Source organism: Macaca nemestrina, chromosome 18 (genome assembly GCF_043159975.1).
Source record: "Macaca nemestrina isolate mMacNem1 chromosome 18, mMacNem.hap1, whole genome shotgun sequence".
Lineage (NCBI taxonomy): Eukaryota > Metazoa > Chordata > Mammalia > Primates > Cercopithecidae > Macaca > Macaca nemestrina.
Window position 1 is genome coordinate 74,582,368 of NC_092142.1, and position 11,970 is coordinate 74,594,337.

An 11,970-nucleotide genomic window follows, 5' to 3' on the forward strand; every position below is an offset into this window, starting at 1 on the left:
CCGTCTCAAAAAAAAAAAAAAAAAAAAAAAAAAAAAAAAAGTATGGTAAAGACTCATAATCTTTACTTAGCAGTTCAATTGTTAAATATCTAAAGCGACAGATATAATTAGGAGAAAATACTTTCAAGGGCTAAGCCACCCAGACAATGAAGTTACCTATTAAGCTAATATTGTCTGTTTATCCCTGCATTTAAATAAGTGACAGCCCATGATCACAATTAATCAAATATTAATAGTATATTTCAATTTATATTCTTTTATATATGCTATAGGAATAAAATAATTGAAATTATAATCAAATTTATCTACTAGTTTTTAACCTTCTCTAGGAAATTTCTTTTGTTCTTCCCCAAATCATGAGAGCCTGAAGAAGACAAATCATCATTTCTGTTACTTTTTGCACAACAGGGAATATTCAAAGTACAAGGCCGGGCGCGGTGGCTCACACCTGTAATCCCAGCACTTTGGGAGGCCGAGGCGGGCGGATCACAAGGTCAGGAGATCGAGACCATGGTGAAACCCCGTCTCTACTAAAAATAGAAAAAATTAGCCGGGCGCAGTGGCGGGCGCCTGTAGTCCCAGCTACTCGGGAGGCTGAGGCAGGAGAATGGCGTGAACCCGGGAGGCGGAGCTTGCAGTGAGCCGAGATTGCGCCACTGCACTCCAGCCTGGGCGACAGAGCAAGACTCCGTCTCAAAAAAAAAAAAAAAAAAAAAAATATTCAAAGTACAATCACGGTTTAGAAATGCATTGCTTTATAAGTGAAGTGTAGAACTTGGGGACACCACATGCCATTCTATTTCTTGACAATGACACATATTATTTTATTGTCAAAAAAGGCAAGCATAGATCAGCCTCCTGAGTAGGTGGGACTACCGCCATGTACCACCATACCCAGCTAGTTTTTTTTTGTATTTGTAGTAGAGACAAGGTTTCTCTATGTTGGCCAGGCTGGTCTTGAACTCCTGGCCTCAAATAATCTACCTGCTTCATCCTCCCCAAGTGCCAGGATTACAGATGTGAGCCACCGCGGCCAGCCATGTCTTTATCATTTTTACTCCAAGATTAAGACATAACTGACAAATAAAATTATATATGTATATGGCATACATGATGTTTTGATATATGTATATATCATGAAATGATTTCAATTGAGCCAATTAACATATTGTCACCTCACATACTGTCATTTTTTCGTGTGGTGATAACATTTAAGATCTGGTCTCTTAGCAATTTTTTTTTTGTTGTTGTTGTTTTGAGATGGAGTCTCACTCTGTCACCAGGTTGGAGTGCAGTGGTTTGATCTTGGCTCACTGCAACCTCTGCCTCCTGGGTTCAAGTGATTCTCCTGCTTCAGCCTCCCAAGTAGCTGGGACAACAGTTGTGTGCCACCACACCCAGCTAATGTTTGTATTTTTAGTAGAGATGGAGCTTCACCATGTTGGCCGGGATGGTCTCTATCTCCTGACCTCGTGATCCGCCTGCCTCAGTCTCCCAAAGTGCTGGGATTAGAGGAGCAATTTTTTTTTTTTTTTTTTTTGAGACGGAGTCTCGCTGTGTCTCCCAGGCTGGAGTGCAGTGGCGTGATCTCGGCTCACTGCAAGCTCCGCCTCCCGGGTTCACGCCATTCTCCTGCCTCAGCCTCCCAAGTAGCTGGGACTACAGGCGCCTGCCACCACGCCCGGCTAGTTTTTTGTATTTTTAGTAGAGACGGGGTTTCACCATGTTAGCCAGGATAGTCTCGATCTCCTGACCTCGTGATCCACCCGCCTCGGCCTCCCAAAGTGCTGGGATTACAGGCTTGAGCCACCGCGCCCGGCCTAGAGGAGCAATTTTTAAGTATACAATATATTATCATTAACCATGCAGTACAATAGGTCTGCAGAATTTATTAATCTAACTGAAACTGTATACCTTCTGACTAACATCTCCCCATTCCTTCCACACCCCAGCCCCTGGCAACCACCATTCTACTCCCTGCTCCTTTATTCGTTTTAGTTTTTTCTTTTGTCTTTTTCTTTTTTTCTTTTTTTGAGATGGGGGTCTTGCCATATTGCCCGGGCTGGAGTACAGTGGCTATTCACAAGCACAAACATAGTGATCCCCCTGCTTCAGCCTCACGAGTAGCTGGGACACAGGTGTGCACCACCACACCTGGCCATCCTTTTTAAATATGGAATTTTGATTGTTGTTTAAAGGGCACAATTGTATTTTATTTTGTTTTATTTTATTTTTGAGACAGAGTCTCGCTCTTTTGCCCAGGCTGGAGTGTAGTGGTGTGATCTCGGCTCACTGCAACCTCTGCCTCCTAGGTTCAAGCGATTCTCCTGTCTCAGCCTCCTGAGTAGCTGGGATTACAGGCATGCACCAACATGCCCTGCTAATTTTTGTATTTTTAGTAGAGACAGGATTTTGCCATGTTGGCCAGGCTGGTCTTGAACTCCTGACCTCAGGTGATCTGCCGGCCTTGGCCTCCCAAAGTGTTGGGATTACAGGCGTGAGCCACTGTGTCCCCCGACAATTTTTTGTCATTATAGGAAGTATAAAGTCAGTGATTACTTTCTTTCTTTGTCAGGCAAATAAACAAACCCACAGAGAGGCTCATGGTTTACTCCCAGATCCCAGTTCTAAGTATGCAGCAGAACTGGGCCAAGAGCCAGGTCATCCTGCCTTGATATACTTACAAAATCATACACATATATTATTATTTTTTGTGTGGCTAACACTATCCAGGGGAGGAAAATGATATGCAGATCAATATCACTTAAAATTCTGCTATACGGTATTTATTATAACAATACAACTTTTTTTTTTTAATTTAAAAAGTGGTCACAGAACCTAACATCTTAAGATGACTTAAAGTCAGCAAAAGTAGATAAACCAAATTGCATAATACTGGCTTGATATTATTTTTAATTGCATTTAATTTTTCAATGAGCTTTCTCAGATTGAAGTAGATCTGTGTGAATTTGGTTTTGATTTTGCAGAAGATGATTGTGATAATAAGAGAAAATGCGGTGGTCCTCATAATAACTGAATCATGGCTGGGTGTGGTGGCTCATGCCTGTAATCCCAGCACTTTGGAAGGCCAAGGCGGGTGGATCACCTGAGGTCAGGAGTTCGAGACCATCCTGGCCAACATGATGAAACTCCCTCTCTACTAAAAATACAGAAATTAGCTGGGTGTGGTGGCAGGCACCTGTAATCCCTGCTACTTGGGAGGCTGAGGCAGGAGAATGGCTTGAACCCGGGAGGTGGAGGTTGCAATGAGCCAAGATCACGCCATTGCACTCCAGCCTGGGGGACAAGAGCGAGACTTCATCTCAAAATTAAATAAATAAATAAATAAATAAATAAATAAAATAACTGAATCATACAGAGAAATGTATTGTATCAGCCTAGTCATCTGCACTAGAAAACCGCTTCTATCATAATTGCTGAATCAATATATTGTCTTAAATCTATTTGTTCTAAATAAATTTGTCAAAAGTCAAAGTCCCCATTTATAAACTTTACTGACTTACCAAAAATTTATTTTTCTGTTTATCATAAAATTGTTTAGGCCAGGCATGGTGGCTCACCCCTGTAATCCCAGTACTCTGGGAGGCTGAGGTGGGTGGATCACCTGAGGTCAGGAGTTCAAGACCAGCCTGGCCAACATGATGAAACCCTATCTCTACTAAAAACACAAAAAATTAACCTGGCATAGTGGCAGGTGCCTGTAATCCCAGCTACTTGGGTGGCTGAGGCAGGAGAATTGCTTGAACCTGGGAGGAGGAGGTTGCAGTGAGCTGAGATAATACCATTGCACTCCAGCCTCGGTGATAGAGCAAGACTCTGTCACACACACACACACAAAAAACCAAAAAAAAGACAATTCATAGTTGGATGATTTTTCTAAATTTGTTTTTTAAATACCATTAAGGCGACCTAAGAAGATATAGTTGAACATTTCCCATTTTATCTTGAAAGTACCATTAAAGCGACTACTATTTATTGGCTGTCAGGGCAGTTTTGTCTTCTAATAAATACAATATTTATGTGACAATATATACTTTTTAATCAGAAACCTGAACGCAATTGCGATGTAACGTAGCAAATAAGATAACAATTACAAAAGTCACCCTGCAAACAAAACCAGGATTATAATGGCTTGACAGTTAAAAGACTAGGATTAAGAAAATTACTCAGAAAATACCTGGCTGTAACTTTGAGCAAGAAGTTCCCATTCTAGAGAAATTTCTATGAAAAAAATCCAGTAGTTAAAGAAATAAAAAACAGTGACCAGAGACCGTCTCTTTGAAGGTCAAATTCAAAGAATACAAAACCAAGGCAACACAGGGTTCCAATAAATGTAAGATACCATGATAATGTGGAATCTTTGTTCTTAAAGGGCCTCCATGGATAAAAGATTTTTAGATGTAGGAAAATATTTTCATTCAGTTCAGCTATTTACTCATATATATATATATTTTACTCTTGTAACCAAAGAAAGTAGTACCCTACTTTCTTTAAAAAATACCTTTACCATTTCTTTTTTTTCTTTTTCTTTCTTTTTTTTTTTTTTTTTTTTTTGAGACTGAGTCTCACTCTGTCGCCCAGGCTGGAGTGCAGTGGCGCCATCTCGGCTCACTGCAAGCTCCGCCTCCCGGCTTCACGCCATTCTCCTGCCTCAGCCTCCCGAGTAGCTGGGACTACAGGCGCCTGCCACCACGCCCGGCTAATTTTTTGTATTTTTAATAGAGACGGGGTTTCACCGTGTTTGCCAGGATGGTCTCGATCTCCAGACGTCGTGATCCGCCTGCCTCGGCCTCCCAAAGTGCTGGGATTACAGGCGTGAGCCACCGCGCCCGGCCTACCATTTCTTTTTTTCCTGTGTATTCACCTCTTCAGCTCCTTAGGAATGCCATTATAACCTTTACCTTCTCTCCACCGGGCACTTCCTGCACGGCAAGTTTATCTTACTAAATGTTTGCTTAGAAATTCTAATGACCATGTGTTGAACCAAACCTGGCACCGTCTGGAACTCCTCCCTACCAGGAGAATACCTAGGGACAATGGTCAATTTACAACCTAGTTCTGGCCAGATGCTGCCAGCCGGAACATCGCCTAGCTAAGAAGTGGAAGCAAGTCACACAGACCCTGCACCTCCTCGTGCCCCGCCCCTGCATGCCATTCATGACATGTCCGCCTTTAAAGCCCCTGCTTTTTGCCTCAGAAGATGAAATGGTTTCCTTAAGGGAGGAGCCTGTACTGTTTCCCCTCAGCTAAGCTCTGGAATAAAAGTCGCTTTCTTTTACCAACCTCATGCTTGTTATCTAAATTTGCAAGTGGCTGAACCTGCATTCAGGTACAATTTTGGTGGCCCATACAGGGAGTCTTGTGTGTTCCAGGGGCCTGAGCCTGCTGGTCTGGTTCTACTGGAGAGGGCATATGGCTGCCCGTGAACACCAGCTGCTTATGGCTAGCCGACCCCATGGCTGGAACATTAGGAATTTCTCTGAAGCTGCCAAGATGCTTTTGTTTTTGGGAAACTGTCTTTCACTTCTGGCATGATTCCTGTGGCCTTTCTTTGTTGGTACAAAGAAAATGAACTCTGAAGAAGGCAACCTTTGGAACTGGGTGAGCAAGTTGGAGTATACCTGACCACCCCCTGCCTCTTTTGGGGTGTTGCTGCGGCTCTGTTCTATTTAGATTTGGCTGCCAGAAACAACATTTGAGCTTTTTCTGCATTTGTGTTTGTATTTGCAGCACCCTTGAGGCATTGCTTGGTTTGGACTCAGTCATCTGGAAGAGCTATTTGGAACTGAGGCAAGAGATTTAGGACTAAACCCAGCCTCTTAACTGGGGATCTGTTTGGAAGCACTCTATTTGTTTGTGTGAGTGTATGACCTTTGTGTATAGGCCCTGACTCCTTCCTTTCCTGTTCACTTTTAACTTCATCTTCCCGATTATCTCAGAGAGCCACCTACAGCCTTAGTCTTCTTGGCCAAAGGCACCCTTAGCTCTGTCTGGTTGGAAATAGTTTAACTTGACCAGTGATTTACGGAGGAGGAGGGATTCATCCCACACCATGCAGGTCTAGGATACTGTGGCTCTTCCTGATGGAAGGTAAATGGGAGTGGTGAGGGTACCAACCACACACCACGTAGTGGCTTTAAGGGTCATAAATCTCCTTTTCTTTCTTTCCTTCTCTTCTTTTCCCCTCCTTTAAAGCCTGGGTCCTTTGCTGAGGCCTGCCAGGAACTTCATACTCTCATCCTCTTTGGGATTCCAGCTAGTTACATATTATGATCCATTTTTATTTTATTTTATTTTATTTTATTTATTTATTTTTTTTGAGACGGAGTCATGCTCTGTCGCCCAAGCTGGAGTGCAGTGGCCGGATCTCAGCTCACTGCAAGCTCCGCCTCCCGGGTTCACGCCATTCTCCTGCCTCAGCCTCCCAAGTAGCTGGGACTACAGGCGCCCGCCACTTCGCCCGGCTAGTTTTTTTTTGTATTTTTTAGTAGAGACGGGGTTTCACCGTGTTAGCCAGGATGGTCTCGATCACCTGACGTCGTGATCCACCCGTCTCGGCCTCCCAAAGTGCTGGGATTACAGGCTTGAGCCACCGCGCCCGGCCTATGATCCATTTTTAATGCATGTTTTAAACTAATGGGAAAATTATAGCAAGAAAAATTAAGAGCGCAAATGGTTAGCCTGCAACTAACTGTAGAGTTAAAAAGAGTCTTCTAAAGCTCTCTATCTTCCTCTATTTTCTTTACTGTCTGCGTTGAATCTGCTGTTACTAAGTTGCTGGTGCTGAGATAAGATTCATTATTTGTGCTCTAAATGGAATGTAAACATTGGAAATTTGTTTGAAACGGAAGGAAAAATAAAATAATAAAAGAGACTTAAAAAAAAATGCCATAGAGACTGCTTTACTCAAATTTTGTGTTATTTATTTATTTATTTATTTATTTATTTATTGAGACAGGGTATCGCTTCATTGCCCAGGCTAGAATGCAGGGGTGTGGTCATAGCTCACTCCAGCCTCCATCTCCTGGGCTCAAGCAGTCCTTCTGCCTCAACCCTCCAAGTAGCTAGGACTACGGATGTGTGCCACCATGCTCAGCTAGTTTTAAAAAGTTGTTCATAGAGATGGGGTTCTTGCTATGTTGCTCAGTCTGGTCTTGAACTCTTATCTCAAGTAATCCTCCTGCCTTGGCCTTACCCAAATTTTGGTTCACTGTTTTCATTGGATTATATATTGTGGCAAACAAAGTTCAGCCATATAAACAGGTTTCAATTTCATCAAAGAATAATGTGCATCTGGCTATCTTTTATAAAATGGCGAGTTTGTATTGTTAGCTAGAATTCCAAAGTAAAAGCTATTGGACCTTTGTGTGTGTATATGTGTGTTTATATATATTTATGTCTATGTACATATATTTTGTGTTTAGCAAGCTACTAAATTGGCTTATAAGTGAGTACTCATAAATTAAGTCCACATGCTTTTCAGGTTCATGGGAATTTAGTAATCCTTGATAAATAAAACTTAGTTTTAAGAATATTGGTGAGATAAAAATAGGTAAGTCTTCAGAATTGTCAACACATATTTTGGTCTGAGTTTATTGACCAAATGGTTTTGTATTGTCATATATTAAGATGTCAGGGTTTGATATATAAACGTTATAAGACTGTAAACCCAGCCAAAACCAGAATAATCTTTGTTTATCTGATTTTTGGATGAATAAGACTAATTTAGTATTATTTGTTCAATGAAAACAGTTAAATCTTCTTAGTTATTGACAAAATGCTTGGATGTAACTTTAATGTTCTTATGTAAATATCTTATGTTCACAGCCTTTAAAAATGGTAAACAGAGAAATAACTTTAAATAATTATATACTACTGATACAGTTTGGATGTGTGTCCCCATCCAAATCTCATGTTGAAATGTAATCCCCATATTGGAGGGAGAGCCGGGTAGGAGGCAATTTGATCATGGGGGTAGGTGTCTCATAAATGGTTTAGCACCATCTGCTTGGTTCTGTCCTCATGACAGTTAGTTCTCATGAGATCTGGTCATTTAAAAACGTGTGGCTCCTCCTCACTCTCTCTCTTCCTTCTGCTCTGGTCATGTTATGTGCCTGCTCCCCCTTTGCCTTCTGCCGTGATTATAAGTTTCCTGAGGCCTCCCTAGAAGTCAAGCAGTTGCCAGCATCATGCTTCCTGGACAGCCTGCAGAACCATGAGCCAATTAAACCTCTTTTCTTTATAAATCACCCAGTCTCAGGTATTTCTTTACAACAATGAGAGAACAAACTAATAGAATTACCTTTGTGTAATAGCTCAGTTTTCAGAAGTAATCTAGATGTGCTATTAAAAATGGAAGAATTGAGTACATGTAAATGAGATAAATGCTTGTAAATGAACTTTTTGTATAGTTTAAAATCTTAAAAGAATTTAGGATGCTTATTGGATATCTGGGTCATTTCTAATTAAGAAAGGGTTATTATATGTGGAATAGTTCTCATCTATAAAATGTTAATATTCAACAGGGAGTTCAGGGTTTCTTGCTTCCTAGATTTATATAAAATATGTCAAAGAAGATGTGTTCTTATTGAGAAAAAGAATAATTTTGTCTAAGTTAAAACTTTTCTAAGAGTTTATTTGAATTATGGATTTGAAAAGGTTATTTATGAAACAAAGTAGAAAGTTACCAGTAAGTAGGAAAGAGAGATGTGAAGAAAGATATGGATAAGAAGATGTCTTTTTGGTAAGGTAAATTATAAAGAAAAAAGAGTACTTTTATCTGAGAAACAATCTTGTATGGTAAATGCTTGCCCTAAAGTAAAATGACTGGTTATTTAAGAAAGAGGTAGCACAGGGCAAGTCAGAAAGTCAAAGCCTGTCATAGATGGTCTGTGTTAGTTGTGATAAAGTTCATGAAGGGGAGTTTATAAAAGGAATTTTGTATGTGATTAATTTAGCTCTAATTAACAGGGAATTATTTATAATAACCTTTCTAAAGAATGGTCCCTGGCCGGGCGCGGTGGCTCAAGCCTGTAATCCCAGCACTTTGGGAGGCCGAGGCGGGTGGATCACGAGGTCAGGAGATCGAGACTATCCTGGCTAACATGGTGAAACCCCGTCTCTACTAAAAATACAAAAAACTAGCCGGGCGTGGTGGCGGGCGCCTGTAGTCTCAGCTACTTGGGAGGCTGAGGCGGGAGAATGGCGTGAACCCGGGAGGCGGAGCTTGCAGTGAGCCGAGATCACGCCACTGCACTCCAGCCTGGGAGACACAACGAGACTCCATCTCAAAAAAAAAAAAAAAAAAAAAAAGAATGGTCCCCTATGTTAAAACAACGTTTTCTTAAGATGTTGATTTGCTCTTAATAAGATTACAAGAAATGTTGTGTTTCAATTCTATAACTTATTGTTTAAAAAACTTCTCAGATTAGTATCTTAAAAGTTCAACTGTTGTTTCACTGCCTTCAGCTTTTTTTGCCCCTTAAAATGGTGTGAGATGATAACTCTCTCCTTCAGCTTTTTCATCAGCTCCTGTAAATTTTCTTCTCTGGTTCCAACTGTTGTCGTGGCCTGATGCTGAAATATTTTTACCTTAGCGTTCCATAAAATCAGTGTTTTTCCCTAGTATAACTTGATTCTATACACTTGACTTTCCTTGATGTGTCTCAATTTTCAATATAATCGGGGAACTTCCCATGCATTTACTAAGAGTCATGTATTTCCCTGCTATATTCATAAACTTGAACATATTCTTTCTGTGTCCAATTAAATCCAAGTACTTTTAAAATCAAGTTTGTCTTCCAGATTATCTAAACTGGCTTCCCATGAGGAAGAGAAGTCACATGAAAGAGGTTTTTCTTTGCCTTTTTGATAACTGGCTTAAGAAACAAGGTTTTACATTTTATCAAGATAGTTCACATGTTCTTTCTTTCATTTTTCTTTTTTTTTTTTCTGAGACAGAGTCATGCTCTGTCACCCAGGCTGGAGTGCAGTGGTGCGATCTCCGCTCACTGCAGCCTCTGCCTCCTGAGTTCAAGAGATTCTCCTCAGCCTTCCAAGTAACTGGGACTACAGGTATGTACCACCATACCTGGCTAATGTTTTGTAGTTTTAGTAGAGATGGGGTTTCACTGTGTTAGCCAGGATGGTCTCGATCTCCTGACCTTGTCATCTGCCTGCCTTGGCCTCCCAAAGTGCTGGGATTACAGGGCATGAGCCACTGTGCCTGGCCTCATATATTGTCTTTGAGTTTTTAATTGCTTAAAAATCACCTGAGATTTGAAATAATTAGTTTTTACACTCATGTAACCTTCTGTATTGCCTTTAAAGTCTTTTAATTATCACTTTGGATAAATGAATAACTATTGTTTTACAAGAACCTGTGGTTCTGTTTTGATCATATGTTTTAAGCTTTTTCACATCTTTGATAGACGTCTTCAAAATTGAATCCTAAGTTAAATCTCTGACTTATTGCTGGGGTTTAGCAAAGTTATACCAATGAATCACTGCAAGGTTATAAAATATTTTTACAGCTTCCAGTCAGGTCATGAACTCCAGTATCACCACCTCCAATCCCTTGAAAAAGTCCTCACCAGGTGCTATCAGCTAATCCTTGTGCTGCTAAGTTAAAGGGCTTTGACTCCTGGATACATGTATCATTTCTAAGGGCACCAACTCCTGCCAGTATCTGACACCAAACTCAAGTTAATGGAAGCCTCGTCTTCAAACCTGGGGAAAGGTGGCAAAGTAAACTGCTTTCATGAGACATAGGGAAAGGTCTATATCCAAAAACATAAAGATTTGCTTAATAATTTTGCCTGTGTCTGAAATAATATAATTTAAATATTTAGCTACCTGTGGGCTTCCTTTCCTGTCATTCTTGGAACTAGGCAAGATTTATGACCTTTTTGTTTAAAGTGTTGGTAATTTTTTAAAGGTTTTACTTTCCTTCCAAAATGTGAAACTGTTCAATCCTTCCAAGCCCGGGGAGTGTTGTGGAGAAGGTAGATGTATGAGATTGTAAGGGCTGGTCTTGAGGGAAAAAATTAATTGAGACCCTCCAAATCAAGAATGGGCACACATGCCTAAATAGCTAAACAAAAATACTTATGTTTTGTACAACTACTTGTTACAAGCCAAGATTACAAAAGTTCAATGCATAAAATTCATAGATAAGTCCATTTTATAACCTGGCCTTTTTGCTTTTAGTTTTTGGCTCTTACATTGCATAAAAGGGGTTTTAAGGTTAATGAGTGCCTGCCCACCTCCATTCCCATCTGGCCTAGAACATTTAATTGGTGATAAGTCTTTTGACTCTAAGTCTCTTGGCCACAGGGGTCCCGCTGAGGGACATGATATGCTACCCAGGGAAGGTAGCACACCACTGCAGCATCAATATAAGACAAAATAAAAGCTTGGCCATTGATATGGCCTCTGGCATATCTTGACAAAAGAGGGGACTCTAAACTGAAAAAAAATTCATGCTGGGCTGGGTGTGGTGGTTCATGCCTGTAATGTCAGCACTTTGGGAAGCTGAGGCAGGCGGATCACTTGAACCCAGGAGTTCAAGACCAGCCTGGGCAACATAGTGAGACTCTGTCTCTGCCCCCCCCCCCCCCCAAAAAAAAAGAGCTGGCCATAGTGGTGTGCACCTGTGGTCTCAGCTACTCAGGAGGCTGAGATGGGAGGATCACTTGAGCTGAGGAGGTCAAGGCTGCAGTGAGCCATGATCACACCACTACACTCCAGCTTGGATGACAGAATGATACCCTGTCTCAAAACAAAACAAAAATCTGAAACCCCCACTGACTGAATGGACTTGCCTTTGTTAAAAGGAAAACTTCAGCCAAATTAAATTTAAAGGAGTTTAATTGAGCAATGAATGATTTGTGAATCAGGCAGCCCCACAATTACAGCAAATTCCGAGAGACTCCAGGGATGCCTCATGGT